General features: G+C 38.7%; 1 protein-coding gene across 32 annotated transcripts in view; it reads right to left on the minus strand.

The window, feature by feature from the left end:
* The window catches only part of LOC109048981 (neurexin-3a), a 262,198-nt gene that overhangs the window by 73,075 nt on the left and 172,601 nt on the right, over positions 1-16,522 (minus strand). The gene's annotated exons all lie outside the window — the stretch shown is intronic.

The raw sequence follows: 16,522 nt of genomic DNA on the forward strand, positions 1-16,522 counted from the left end.
CAATTTATGACCAGACTTATCAATATCAATATAATAACATTTTATCTCATTAATACAATACATTATTATAAAATATGTTTTACATTTTTATATTAACATTATTTTTTATTATATCACATTATACATGCTTAAATATTAATATGACAATATAAATGTTATATTATATATTTAATAGACATTTTACACCATATTATGATATACGATAAAACAGGTTAAATACAAATTTCCTTTCAAAAATCTATGATAAAATACAGTTTTTTTTCTTTTATATTAATATTTCTTTTTTTGTATCTTTGAAAATAAATAAATATCTCGAAGACGAAGGTCTAATATGGGTATTTTTAATAATCCAGGTAAATCTAAAGAGGAAACACTCAATAATCAACATGAACATCAAACATTAACATTATCTTCAATAGCGGACAAAAAGGAACTGAACAGACAGGGTATTTAAACACAAGGAAAGTAATGAGGGGAATGGAAACAGGTGGGGATTAATCAATTAACAAAACGAGGAACGGAACATGACCAAATAAGGATGACACAAAAGGAACAGAAAGTCCATGACTGTGACAGTTCGCCCCCTCCCGGAACGGTGCGTCCTCGCACCGAAAGAGATAGTCCAGCGGAGGGAGGGTGGAGGTTCAGGAGGTGGGCGTGGGGCAGGCAAGGGGCAGGCAATGGAGAAGGAGCATGGAGCATGGTACCAGGGTGGAGTGGATGGAGGGAGGAGCCATGGAGGAGCCCGGAGCAGTAGGAGCCAGATGGATATCCAGAGGCCAGCCAGGAAAGCGGCCCATGGTGGAGTCGACGGTGGGAGGAGCCATGGTGGAGGAGGGGCCGACAACACCAGGGGGCCGACTGACGGAGACTGAGCCGATGGCAGAGGAGTCCAAGACGGAGCCGAGCAACCGCAGAGCCAGGGTGACCCCGAGGATCCGGAGGGCCAAGGCGGAGCAGAAGGCTCAGGCGACCAAGGCGGAGGCGGGGCACCGGAAGACTGCTGCGGAGCTGGAGTGATTGAGGATGGAGGTGGAGCCGGAGGGAAGGAGGAGCCTGACAGAGCTGGAGGGATGGAGCGACGAGGCGAAGCCAGAGGAATGGAGTCCCCGAGGCGGCGGATGGTCGACGACTGACCAAGGTGGAGCCGGAGGGACGAGGGAGCCCGGTGGAGCAGGTGGGATGCCGGGCCACGGTGGAGACGAGGGAGCTAGGAGCCAAGGCGGAGCCGCCGGGTCGAAGGACCGAGGAGGAGTCCAGGACTCGGAGGCTGGAGGCGGAGGCAGGGAATCCACACGCCCAGGTGGAGGTGGTGACTGGAAGTCCTGCGGCGAAACTCCGCGCCCAGATGGCGCGGATGAGGGTGAGCTGCGGGACTGACTGGCACCAGCGGGGATGAGGTCGAGGAAACTGGCTGGTCTAGGAGGAGGCGGAGAGGGAGGTTGGGAGGGAACACAGGATTGTCAGGGCTGGACGGAACCAGCGGAAAAACAGGAGAATCAGGGCTGGGCGGAACCAGCGGAAAAACAGGAGAATCAGGGCTGGGCGGAACCAGCGGAGAAACAGGAGGGTCGAGGCTGGGCGGAACCAGCGGAAGAGGAGCAGAGGAACTGACAGGTCTAAGAGGAGGCGGGAGAGGGAGGATGGGAGGGAACACAGAAGGATCAGGGCTGGACGGAACCAGCGGAGAAACAGGAGGGTCAGGGCTGGACGGAACCAGCGGAAAAACAGGAGGGTCAGAGCTGGACGGAACCAGCGGAGAAACAGAAGGATCGAGGCTGGGCGGAACCAGCGGAGAAACAGAAGGGTCGGGAATAACCTCCCCAAACCAGTCTATTAGATCCATAATTTCTTCTGTATACTTCCCAGGAACCACATGCAGCTCACCCTCAGTCGCAGGAGTGTGGGCGGGGCGCTCCTCCACGCCCTCGATCTCCACTAAACGTCCCACGACGCACGGGGTTGCCGGCTCACACACCTGGTCAGTCGCGCTCTCGAGTTCCTCCTCCCTGTCGGCGATAGGCTCGGGCTCTGCGGCTGCGGCGGTCTCTAGCTCCGTGCAGCGGGGTGATGGCTTGGCTGGTCTCTGGGTCGGGAGTGGGGCTGGAGATCTCCTCCTCAGCGGGGCAGACGGTGAACGGAGATCCGTTTTGTTCCAGCACCCACTCCACGAACGCGGCGAAATCCTCTCTGGGACCGTTCGCTGGGAGGCGTGCCTTACACCGCTCGCTCAGGCCAGCATAGTAAAACGCACTGAGCGCGCGGTCCGGGAAGTCTGTAAGGCACGCCAGATCGAAAAAGTCCCTGGTATGGTCCTCCAGCGAACGGTCCAGTTGCTCCAGGCATAGGAGTCGGACGCCGGGGATCTCCATTCCGAGAGGGGGCAAAACCAACAAAAAAAACACGAAAAGAAAAAACGCCGCTAAACTGTTTCGGTCCGCTATTCTGTCACGCCCGGGCTGGCGTGCTGAGTAAAGCGCTCGAAGAAGAAGGTATAATATGGGTATTTTTAATAATCCAGGTAAATCTAAAGAGGAAACACTCAATAATCAACATTAAAGTTATAGATGAAGAATGTATACTTATCATCATTTGTGTATTTTTAAAAGGAACTGAACAGACAGGGTTTTTAAACACAAGGAAAGTAAATGAGGGGAATGGAAACAGGTGGGGATTAATCAATTAACAAAACGAGGAACGGAACCTGACCAAATAAGGATGACACAAAAGGAACAGAAAGTCCATGACTGTGACAGTAACATTTTAAGTATTACATATTACAAAGACTATGATAAAATGCTGTTATAATTATATTTTTACCATATAAGTTAAAATGACAATATCAATATTATCTATCTATCTATCTATCTATCTATCTATATTTTTACAATATAAGTTAAAATCTGTCTGTCTGTCTGTCTGTCTGTCTGTCTGTCTGTCTATCTATCTTTCCAAAGCCTCCCTTCCTTCCTCCATCCATCCATCCATCCATCATATCTGGTATAGTTATCATTTAGATAAAGACACTATTTTATCTCTTTTGCCAGATACGCACCTACATCCTTAAGGTTTTCTGACCTTCATCTCACACATAAGAAACTGTCCTGCACAGCATCAATACTGCGGACACACCCAACTTAGCTAACAAGTATGATTCATGCACCGTTTGCCCCGTGAGTGTACAGTACACGCTCAATAGTCAAGTCAGGCCTTTGCAGTCTGACTTCAGAAAGAACTGCACAAACAAACAGAGTTCTCTGAAGGCATGAGAGACCACACAGATTCCAGGATACCTACAGCATGTGATTACACGCTCCGAGAAGGGTGCAGTAAACTAATTTTCGAGTATCCTCAATCAAATGCTCTTCTAAAAGTGCCCTTTCCATCTCCCACTCTTTCTTACTTTGTTCAAGATTCAGATTCAAGATTTTTATTCGTCACATACACGATTATATAGAGCATATATTGTTTCGCACTGTCTTTTCCTCTCTCTGCTAGCCATGTGCTTTAGCACGTGCCTCTTATCGCATTAGCTGTCTCAGAACGGGGGAGAGAGCAGGCCAGTGAAGGCAGAATGTGGGAGCTACTGATAGCACTCTCTTTGTTGTTCTGTCTCTCCTCATAAGCAACAATGGCTTTGTCGCCACGATGCCAGCAGCTGCCGAAAGATGTGAACACCTATGTATGTGTGTGCTTTTTCATTTCCATCACCGCATTATTTTCTTTCCCACTCTTTTCTCCCTCCCCACACGCTGCTAAACCCGACTCCCTTTGAAGACGCACTTAGTAGAAAAGGATGAAACATTACATAGCCAAAGGCTTGGCAGCTTATGATGGTGGATGCAGTCTACCCAAACACAGCACTTTCTTCAGGGAACACATTTTTCAACCAAACACATATACACACGCTCACACAGAGAGCATTATGTGCCCTGTGAAAAAACCTTACACCTTGAAACACTAAGAGACGCATCGTTTCTGTGGGTGGACCGCTATCTCTTCAGAGACCCCACAGAAATTCCGAAAACTGAAAGTGCTTTGTAATAATTATTTATTATTTTATTAAATAATATAATGTAATCTTCTAAGACTTTTAAATTTAACTCAATAATTTTAATGATACTGAAAAAAAAAAACACAATACAATAATCACACTTTTATGGAAAGTAACACAATACAATCATCCCTACTATGCTTAGGTTTTAATTTTTTTTTAATAAAATTTCATATTTAATGCATGAGGCTATAATATAGTGACAATATGGAGCTTACACCCGAGCAGGGGGGAAAAAATATCTGCATATATCAAGTTTTGCTCAGAGGCCCAAGCTGAGCAAAAATATGCATTTGGTGCATTTGCTGATAATTAAATGGTCAAAAAGTAAGATGAAAGTTTTATGATCAAAGCTTTGTAGTTTTAATTTTTGGGGGCCAAATATATAATGCAATAAAATACAATGATGGCAGTGAGATGTACAAATAAATTTTCCTCAAAAGCTTGTTTCATATTTGATGCTCACATTTTATGTAGATTTAAAAAATATATATATTATATATCGATAACCAAGTTAACTTAAGTTGCTTCAGTCCAGTAAGTGAGTAAATGTCATTCTGAAATACTTCCAATATAAAAGTTATTCTTACATTTTCTTCATACAAATTAGTAAGAGAGTAAGATTTCACAGTAAAAAGACGTGTGAAACAACTTGAAAGTAAAGGTGAAAAGCCATTATTTGCTAAAAGAAAAAAAAGTATTAACTATCAAACAGATGACTGTGTACAACAGGTTTTTCAGCAAAGTTTGGATCATTTTGATAATTTATAGGGCTTAGAAATGTGTCTATCAATTATGATACAGTAGGTTTTATAGGGTATCCAAACATCATAACTGGATCTTCCGGTAAAAAAGAAAAAGAAAAAGAAAAAGACTTCACTCTCATGTATTTCAGACTTTTCCAATTTTTAGTCCGGTGAAACATTGATTTCGATTATTTAGTGTAATGCCCACATCTCAAAATCCAATCAACAAACAATGCATTGAACCAAGGCTCCACCCTACATTTCTCTTTTTCACTTTTTACACTTGGATATATATCACAATATGAAAGAACAGATCTGTCACTACTTTAGTTTCATTGTGATTTGCAGAAAGAAAAAGTAAAGTGTTTTCCTGCTCTATTGCCTTTGAGTTTTTAGCCTCCACCACATACAGAACACAAACGAGAGACTGCGATATTGCAGCACCATGAACCTCTTCTGTAAAGTTAATAAATCAATCAATCACTGCAGGTGACAGGGACAGCAGGACAGACTCATTAGTGCCCTCTGTGCATGTGTGACCTGCAGGATGGAGATAAATGGAGGAGGCTCTGGTCTGAAGAGTGGGGGTAGGAATCAGGAGGACTGGATGCAGACTAGGTGTGGGTCGAAAGCGGGATAGATGAAGGCTTCCAAGCATGAAGAGCTGTCACCATGCATTCGGGTTTGGGCCTTGCAGATTTTACACCTGGTTGGCCGTGTCTGCTCCACTCAGGTGCTCAAACATGCCGCGCACGCTGGGAAGTGGCCTGAGCCGTGATAGGCCAGCAGTAGCAAGCATGTTCGCCATCACACCGATGCAACTCATGGATTAATCACCAAGCTTGTATATAGTACAGTACATGACTCTGGAGAAAAGAGAAAGGCTGAGTGCAAACAAGAGAAAATACTCTATCTATGCTCATTTATTAATCTCCTGTGCCTTTCATTAAAGGCCAAAATGTGAAATACAATATATTAGGCCTCTAGAGTAGGACTATTAACCATGGTTCATGTGCAAAATAGAGCTGAGAATGCTTCAGTATGACTTACATTAACATTTGTGGTTAGTTTAATGCTTAATAAGTTAATAAGTAAAAATGTATTGCATAATTTCTGTTCCACTTGCATAACAAACTGTAATTGCAAAAATAAGAGGTTAATTTTATTTAAATTATTTTTCAACATAGTTTTCAGGTAAATTAGGATTACTATAAAATGCATTTAAATGAAACATTATTTAAATTGTCCTGTGCAAGTATGTTGTGCTGTTAAAAAAAGTATCTGCCTGTTGCCAGTATAGGTTTCTAAAACACTCTACTTAACTGCCATTGGTAAAAAAATAAATAAATAAAATACAGTATATATACCCCCACCCCCAAACTCATTAGTTAAAAAAATTTACTATGTCAGGTTGGTTAAGACCCTAAATAAACAGAGCAATGTTTTATTAACAGAGCCACACTATTACGCTGTTTTTCAGGGGATATCAACCTACAAATGATTTTGCCTATAGTCAATCCCTTAAACATAAAATAAGAATTAATGAAAGGTTATGTCTTCACTTCTTGTCAGTCAAATGCTAAGTGATTTTCAGCAATTTGCACGTTACTGTAAACTTCATGCTGTTTCTCATTTACATATAAAGAACACAGTAGCACATATTGTAGATGTAGGCAGACAGTTTTTTTTTTATTCTAAAAAAACTAACAAACAAAAAATAAATAAACACACCAGTAAACATTGAAATGCTTGAGTCCACATCTGCGGGAAGCACAGATTTGATGTTATGCATTTAAATGATCTGAACAGAGAGGTGAAAACAATTTTCACCCTCACAGACTCTCTTACTTACACGGAAATAGACGAGAACGTGACCCGTACCGCACAGGGCTTTAAATATTCTCTAGGTATCTCAAGACGCATGACTGTTATTCTCTACAAAAGGGAAGGTTAAATTTTTCTCATTTCACATTTTGGCAGTGCCGCAAATGCAGCAGACCACATACTGGGTTGCATTTGAAAGAATTGACGTTAGCTTTTCTGTGCAACACATGTCCATGTTATTATTTCAAAGCTCTCTGATCTTTTGTCAGCATATCATTTATGGTGAAAAGGTGTTTTATAGGTAAGAAAAGTTTTTTCTTTATTTCAAAAACATTTCCACCCTGTACTTAATTAAACATACAATCTAGTGCACTATGAAATTACTTTTCTTGCTTTCCTACTGTATGTCAGTGAATGTGGATGACTTAAAATGAAATTAAAGTGCAAAAATAAGAAATGTTTGCTTAAAAGGAATGAAATACGTCCCCTGCTACTACATTACATATTTACTGCAGGATTACAGAATTTAATAAATACTTTTAATTGAATTTGGATTAAAGTGCAAAAATTTTTATTTTTATTATTATTATTATTATTTTTTTTTTTTTTTTTTTTAAGTTTTTTTAGGAAGCTGTTTTTTGACCCTCAACTCTAACTGTAATTCTGTATTGACCAGATAATGAACTAAATTGGTTTATCTATAAGCTAATTTGTCCTTTAAAATAACTGAGTAATTGCTTTTAAACTTTGCTTCAATGTGCAGAAGGAATGGTCAAGAGGAGCCAAGGCAATTAAGATAAAAACCAGTGTTCAGAAAACGCATCATTAGTGCATTTAAACAAAATAATGTTTCAAAAAGTACAGGCCAAACGTGCATGCATAACCAATAAGAAACTGTTCCGGCAGACAGCGACAGGTGAATCCAAGGCCGTCGTAATATTCTTCTCTGCTTTAATGAGAGTCCCCCAGCGTTCAGTCGAGGTCTCGTCTACTGGCTCTCTTAATAAGGGCTTTATTTCTTATGGAGTGCATCAATTCCCATGAGCGACCAACATGAGGAACGACGGCCAGAGGTTTACCTGACAGCTACATTAGTACCCGCTCTGAGTTATTAAAGGGAGGGCGATCATTTAAATGAGAAAGCTGAAATTATCTTCTGCTCACGCTCTGAATGATACAGAGAAAATCAATACGGACTCGTAAATCAATACTCTGATAACTCACACTGGTCGGAAATACAGTTACATTAGTGAAAATTATAGCTGGTGGTTTAGCGGCAGTGTGCACAATTACAATGATGAAGAATCTGATGAAGAATCTGCATGTCTCTTGATACATTTGTACATTTTTTTAAGCCGCATAACGAAAGAAACTTGTACCATTTTCACAACATGTTACACTGAAGCCTTATGAAAGCCATTTTATTGTGTGCAAAAGAGGAACAGGCTGTTATAGAAAGCGAGGGAGTGATAGAAACCTGTCCCCCATCACTCGTACAAGGCTCTGTGCTGGCCTGTTTCATCAGAGGCCCTGTTCCAGAGCCGAACGCTGATTAAAATAGTTCTGAAAGAAAGCCCAGGAGGCATTTTACGCTTCCATTTACAGAACTTAACTCTCTTTGATGATAAAAATCTAATGTAACCTTTTTAATTTGTCAGTGTAGGAAGGAGAGACGTGGGGACCCTGATTCCCCCCTTCGCACATCGAATCCCTGTGCATTTCCAATGCCGTGGAATAGTTCCCATGTCAAGGTGAGAAATGTGAAGCAATTCATGTCTCCCTAAAGCAATGAAAGCCATTATGCAAAAAAAAAAAAGAAAAAAAAAAAAAACCAACAAAAAAAAAAAAACATACCTAGAACCGTGTGTTTCCTGGTTAAATGTGCCAGCCTGCCTATTTGTTTCCGGCGTTATGATATTTTTCAGTGTTTTAAGCTGTACATGCAGGCCTGGAGCTAGCGATCCAAACCTATACAGTTTGAGGAGCAGACTAATTTCGTACTCTTTAAAAATGCAATACACCGTTCCAGGTTCAGAATCTAGTAGCATAGGGAGCCCTCAACTCTGACCATAAAGAAACTAATTGAGTTTCTACAAGGTTCAGTACACCCTCTACTATAACAGTTTCCTAAGTTATGGAACCAGAAAATCCTACATTTTCAATAATATCTTCATAAATTATACATGGAAACCTTTACAAGCTTTTGCATGAAATAGTTGGTGGAGCTACAAAGAGCTAGTATGTTAAAATTATATAATGGGGTCCGAACATCTGATAACAAGTGAAAATGCTTCCATTAATTTTTCTAATGCAATGCAAGTGTTTTATCATAAATCATTTTATCAGTATAACAATTTGAGTGAAAAAAAAAAACCAACCAAAAAAAAAGATTATAAAAATTCCTAATGTCTTAGTATTTTGGTAGCATCTTCTGCTTCAAATTAGCTTATTTGGCTATCAGCTTTTACATAAAATTAAATTATTAACTTTTAATACTTTTAATCTTCAAGGATGCATTCAATTGATCAAAAGTAACTGTAAAGATCATTCAGTAGTTATAAAATATATCTATTTCAAGTAAATCCTGTTCTTTTGAACTATTAATCTGTCAAAGAATCTTGAAAAAAAGTAACACGTTTTCCACAAAAATATTAAGTAGCACAACTGTTTATAACATTTATAATAATAAGTAATGTTTCTTAAGCGCCAAATCAGCATATTAAAACAGTTTCTGAAGGATCATGAGACACTAAAGACTGGAGTAATTTCCATTGAAAATTTGGTTTTGGCATCACAGAAATAAAATAAAATGTTAAAATATATTCAAAGTAAATTGTAATAATATTTCACAATATTAATGTTTTTGATCAAATAAATGCAGCCTCAGTGCATTTCTTCCAGATTTTTAATATGGCCTAACATTGTTGAACCCAACTGTACATGATAACATTCTATAAGACAAGTCAATTTTTATGCCATATTATTCCATAATGATCCTAGAGTAATGTGGGAAAAAAAAAAAAAAAAAAAAACAGCACCTGCTCTCACAATTCTGCAGTAGCTCACTTTCCCCGACCTCTTTAAATGTCTAACATTTACCCAAACTACTCCAGGAACTTTGTTCTTTCAGACTCTGAAGAACTGGCCTGCTTTTCTCTCTTTACAGAATATGCTCTATATATCCATGTCACACCCTGCACTGATTGGCTAAACTCTGCTTAGATGACCCTTCGCTGGAATCCCCTTCAGATTCCTTTAGATCGAAACCAGTTCACTCTCCACATAAAAATCCATCCCGCTCCAGCGATTAAAATACAGAAAATCAGATATTCATGATGGGATGTGTAGTGGGATAATCCCATAATGTCGAAATTGTGATTTTATTGGAGGGCGAGAGTGTATTTAGAGTAAACCACATTATAATGGAGTCTGCAAGATTGTTCTGAATTGAATTACCAATTCTACTCCATCCTTGACAAAATGAAACTAGACAGTCATACATTAAGTCTGCGTAGCATAAGAAGAAAAAAAAAAGCTTTAAAACAAACCAAGACTTCAATGTTCTCTATTTGTTTGAGTCAATTTTATCATTGCGTTGCTATTAAATAAAGCACAGGGTGGATTATTAATGTGTTCAGGCTTCTATCAAAACATATTTGCATGTATTTATTTTGTTTTGTACTGTATGTTCAAATAAAATTGCATGTGAAGCCACTACATCTTTCCCCATAAAACTAACTCGGAGGAGACTGGCTGGAGAGCCACAGTCATCGGGAGAGAAACAAGGAAAATCAATTTGAAGTCGCTGTGCTCTTTCACAACGCTGGCGGAGCTCATGAGTGGTTGTCTGTCAGGCAAAATTACATCCATCCCCAGACTTCTGCATGTAATTTATGGAAATGGAAGAGACATTCCCTCATAGACGACGCAGCGCACTTATGCATGTGAATACATCCATTAAGCAAAGTCACAATTTCAATATGAAGAGCAAAACCAGTAGAGCTCACAATAAGAAGGCCTGTTTAAGTGAGAGGAAGAAAACCATTAACATTCTATAACGAGAGGAGGTTTCCATTAAAATTTCACACTTTCAAAGAAATACAAAGACTCTCTCACTCTGTTTCTCTCGGTCTCGCACAAACACGCACACAGAGATGTGCTCTTTGAGTTACGGTGAAGGAATTTCTCTTTTCCATCTCTCAGAAGTCCGAATGAGGAGTTTGATTATCACATTTGTTTTAATATTTCACATGAACAAATTCTCAGATTGACATATATACTTTCCACCACCTCCATCACATCTGCGATCACCACACTGTCTCAAACAGTACTGACATGTATCTGTGAACAGTGCTGGTGGCTGGAAAATAATGACCTGTACTATTTTGGTGATGATTTGAGTTCTGCTATTCACAGGTAGAAGACACCCCACATTTGCATGCAATTAGATGGCTTAGACTATCCACTACCATTCACACTTTTTTTTGAGGGAGCACTGATAATTAGAGGGACAATTATTTTGGTCATATAAATTTGAATTAGTATTCAGGGGTTTGGAGTTATGAATATTCAAGCAGTAAAAATAAGAAATCATATTTTCAACATGCACTAAATGCTGCCTGATATCACGCACGTCAGCATGACATCTTGTTGTGTGTTTTCAGCTGGAAAATGTAATTTTTCGAGTGTTTGCACATCTGCGATACATTGCTATACAGTACAATTTCCTGTCAGATGTTAGAATGACATTCGGCTGTTTTCACATAGAAAATAACTGGAAATTCTGTCATGATTTACTCAACAACATGTTGTTCCAAACCTGCATGTTGTTATTTGCTTAAAATCACACATTTTTGAAGGATCTTGCACAGCTCTAGCAATACAGCAAGTTCATAGTGACCACATCTTTTATAAGAGGAATAGACATTAGTCAGGGAAGTGCCGTATTTTGTTTTTGAATATCTTGAAAGCTGTGATGTTTGGGTTTTTTGGTTATTTGTGTTAGATAGATTGTACTTTTGTTTAGCAACATACCGATTGTTCGGCTGACGAAAAGTCTTTCCAAAAAGAAGTAACTCCATAAATCAGTTTTCAATACTGCTAGTTTTGAAAAATATGTGATTTAGAACCTTTACACAGTGCATGCTATTGTAAAAACTGTAGTCTATCCCTCACAGCCTTAAACTGAATAAAAAAATTAATTCAATATGGTGTTAAATTCAATATGGTATCTAACCTGACTAAGGTCACATACAGTTTTAGGGGAGAAAATTATGTAAAAACAACTTAAATTTCAGTCTATTTCTCACGTAAATCTATTTTATTGCTTCAGATAATTTACTGTATTAATAGCTGCAAATGCAGTAGTATGGACATCTTTTAAGGTATACATATACATTGTTTTTTCTTTTTTTTTTTTTTTTTGTTGCATTATAATGAACTGAGGGTGAGTGAATAATGCATTTTTGTTTTTGGGTAAATATATAGAAGTTTGGGGTTGGTAAGATAACTCTATACTTCTATTTATTTACCCAAAAACGAAAATGCTTTATTCACTCACCCTCAGTTCATTATAATGCAACAAAAAAAAAAGAAAAAAAGAAAAAAAGAAAAAGAAAAAAAATAATAATAATAATAACAATATATATATATATATACATATTATTATATATGTTAGTTGTTAACCTTTTTATTTTTGTATCTAATGCTTAGCAAGGTGTAATTTTTTGATCAAAAATATAGTAAAATCAGTAATATTGTAAAATACTGTTACACATTTAACAATATATTATATAATTTAAAATGTCATTTATTTCTGTGATGGTAAAGCTGAAATTTCAGCATCATTACTGCAGTCTTCAGTGTTACATGTTCCTTCAGAAATCATTCTTGTAAACTGATTTGGTGCTAAAGAAAACAGTTGTGATGCTTAATATCATTGTGGAAAGTGTGATACATGTAACATACTTTATCCTTTACTGTCACTTTTGATTAATTTAATGCCTTGATGAATACATGTTTTAATTTCTTTCAAATAATACTACTAATAATAAATCTTACTTACATATATATGATGAAGACTTTAGTTTATCTGTTGAAAGAGTGAGAGTGAGATAGTATTCCCCTACTAAAAGGTGACACTGACTCCTTTTGTTGTCTTGTGAAAAGACCTGGAGGAGAAAAGGTATTTGGTGGGCTCTGAGCAGTAGCAGTCCATGCTGGGGAGGAGAATGGCTCCTGGCTAAATGGAGGAAGTGATGCAGTAGACAGCAGAATGGGCTTAAGCATGCTGGGACTGCCAGCTCTCTTCTCATCCACAGCACCAACCAAGGAAGGCTCTGCCTTCGGAGACTCTGCTTTCCTTGAATTTCTCTCTTTCCTCTCTGCCTCATATACACAGCGCTAATGTGTTTGATGGACTGCTGTGCTCATGTGTGAAAAGTCTTGCAGATGACAAACTGATACTGACAATACTGACTATTTAAAATGTGTTTGGGGACCATGATAACTGCTGGGGAACTTTTAAGCTCAAAAGTAAAATATCACTTTATTGCGTAAGGTAAATAATTACGTAACATTCTTACTTTTCAAGGCAAGAAACTTGGTAGATACTTTTGCATTACTTTTTCTCAGAATCAGCCTAAGGGACTCTTTCTTCCAAAACAATAGCACTATGCTTGGTTTGCAAGCATTTCAAAGTGGTATGTTTTGTAGTTGAAGACTGTCTGTAGTGTGCATAACACAACTATACCCTTGAATAGACACTGCACCGCTTTCAGTGTAGACTAGGGTTGGGCGTTGTCTTCAAAATTTTAATCGGACGATGTCTACAGTGAAACATCGCAATGGACAATGACATCGGTGAGGGGCACGATGTCTACAGTGGTTGGGGGGGGGGGGTTGAATGAATCCTTATAAGGAAAACAACTTATCCTAACTACGTGTCTCCAACCGCGTTCTATTTATGACATGTTGACACATAGATTTCAAATGATTTTCAATGGTCGTTTTGTCACGTCCATTGTAGACAGTTTTTGACACAAAATCTGATGCGGCGTCCGGCGCCACATGCGGACAACTAGACAGTCTTTTTTTGGTGGGGATGGGTGTGGGTTATGTAGTTTGATTTGCAGATCCACATTTTACAAACATATAATCTTGTAAAATGTGTGGTAAGTACTGCTGCTCCATAGTATAAACAGAGTACATGCGATCGCGAATCTCGAAAGTGATAGTGAATCAATCTAAAAAGCCTCCATAGTATAATCAGAGTACATGCAATCGTGCATTCAAAAAGGGGGGGGCTCACGACACCAGCGCAACATCGTGATGTGTATAAGCCATCGGCGATGGATTATGTCATCGTCTATCGGCCCAACCCTAGTGTAGAAAGCTTCACTGATTAAAACAGAAGCGTTCTAGTTTTGTCAAGTCGCATCATCTGTTCACTTGCACTGTACACATGCCATCACACACCCTGTACAGTACTGTTATGGGAAAGGGAGAGGCTTTAGTTTTTATTATATAAATTAAATAAAAGTCAAAAAATAAAAAATTGAAAATCAGAATGAAATCCACTGACACGGCCTGCAAGTCCTCTATGATTTGCCTGTCTAACAGATGTACTCAGCACTCTGAGGGTGAGTCAGTATGAAATTAAAAGCTGTAGTGTGCGAGAATCCTCTTGTCTGACAACGTGCGTGTAAGAGATGAGCCGCAATGATTAGGTGTCTAAGCTCTTACCAGATCCCTCGAGCAGACAGGAAGTACTATATTATGTGGTGGAGCCGTGCTATTGGCTAGTAATTAATTTGCCCTGTGCATACGGGCATTTATCAGTGGCATGGATTTTAATGCATCGCCGCATCCTGTGATCTCAGATGCATCAGAGTCCTCAACTCAAGCCTGAGAGCGGAGACGCAGAGGGCAAGGCCGCACATTCTTAAATATACAGTAGCTGGAACCAGACAAAGGTCTCATCACAGAACGTACTGTAGCTATTTATTCTGTGTATGCCGGAAACCATGAGTCCAGTCATTTCAAAAGCACAACCGTACATTAAGATCTTATTTATGTCTTTCATCTGATGGTGTAGGTGCACTCTGCATTTCTTCAGCTTGTCATTTTTGAGAGAACTGCACTAGAGAAGATGAGAAAAACGAGGCCGATAATGGCGCCACGGCCGGCACCCATGCCCATTAATTTCCAAAGCCGAATTAGACAGGCAGTGTACTATCAACCCCGGCAGTGTCTGTGTGCGGTGTAGTCGACTTGATGGACATGTGATTATGAAGCCCTGCAGTTTCTTAGATTGTAATCATAGGTCCCTCTAGGATGGCTACATCGTGCCACTGGTCATTATGTGTGCTGTCAAAGTGAGTTCTGATAGATAATGCTTGTAGTACTCCATCCAAATTCATTTCACTTAATCATGCATGCGTTTCAATCCATTTTTGATGCTACATTTCAATAGTTTCATTTTATATGGTGATTGACCTTCAGTCTCCGACTAAAATCCAGGATATTTTATTTATGTATCCACACTTCTGATGTATAAAATTCAGTCTCTGAAATTCCAGTAGAAAGAAACCAGAAGTGGGACATCCAACCACATTGGAGTCTGGAGGGTGAGGAAGTTAACAGAACGCTGGCCACGGTGAACATTAGCATCTCTGAAAATAGCACAGCAATAGATTTATTGGAATTCTGTTACAAAGCCAGCAATAACCTACATAAGTGGAGCATCTGTGCATGGAGCCTGTGACAGAGAAAGAGAGGCTAAGAGAGAAGATGAGGCTAAATAAGATACAAAGTAAGCCGGGGATTGAGACTGGAGATGTGGGTTTTCTCAGGCGCTAAATTTCAGACTTTGAAGCCATTTTAATTAAGCCCATTAAGATCTCAACGCTCAAAATTGCAATTATTTGAGAATTTACGCATCAGTAGATGAAAGCAAATAAGTGTCTGGTATAAGTAGGGTAAGGAAAACGAGAATAAGAACCACTTGCATTTTTTTTTTTATACCAAAACTGAAGGACTTTTTATTTTCACAAACATTTCTTGAACGTTTGCATTTTGAATGTCTGCATTCTGACTTGAACACTGTTCTTAAAACAAACAAACATTTATACTGTAGAACATAAAAGAATATATTTTGAAGAATTTTGGTAACTAAATGTTGATTTCGATTCCCATTGACTTCTATTGTGTGGACAAAAAATACAATGGGAATCAAAACTGTTTTCATTTTTGGATGGACTTTTCAAGTGTTTTAGCACATTAAGTATTTGGAAGATTCTCCCAGCTATGAATTTATTCTTTCATTTTTATTTTATTCCTGAGATATTATGACTTCATCTTGAAATGCTACAGCAGTATTTATAAAAACATATGATTTTATTCTCATTAGATTACACTCAAAATATTACAAGAGCGTGGTTCTTAAAATCTTCATTTTTTTATTGTTATTTTAAGGTGGCACTAGAATTGTGCTTAATTTTTTTTTTAATAAATGTGAAAAAGAAACAATATACTGTATAAACTAGTGCAGCTGCTTATTCACTACTAAATCTACAGCATGACAGCAAAATGAATGAATTTTGTTGTTGTTGTTGCTGTTGTTGTTCTTGTGTGCCTGCAGTCTGAATTTCAGTTTGATGAAAGAAAGTTTGTTCATGGAAAATAATATGAAAACAATAAGCAGACAGCACATTTTCTTATTACAATATCCTCACTGATTGCACACAACAGCAAGAGTAAAGCTTAACCAGTCTACTGCAATTAGTAAACAAATTATGCTTATGAGCCAGGTTTTTTTTTTTTATGAACATCTTGAACTTGTGAGTTACTCACAGAGTCACTTATTCACTGAACCACAAATCATTACATCATTATACTT

The sequence above is a fragment of the Cyprinus carpio genome, chromosome A17, assembly GCF_018340385.1.
Source record: "Cyprinus carpio isolate SPL01 chromosome A17, ASM1834038v1, whole genome shotgun sequence".
Taxonomy (NCBI): Eukaryota; Metazoa; Chordata; class Actinopteri; order Cypriniformes; family Cyprinidae; genus Cyprinus; species Cyprinus carpio.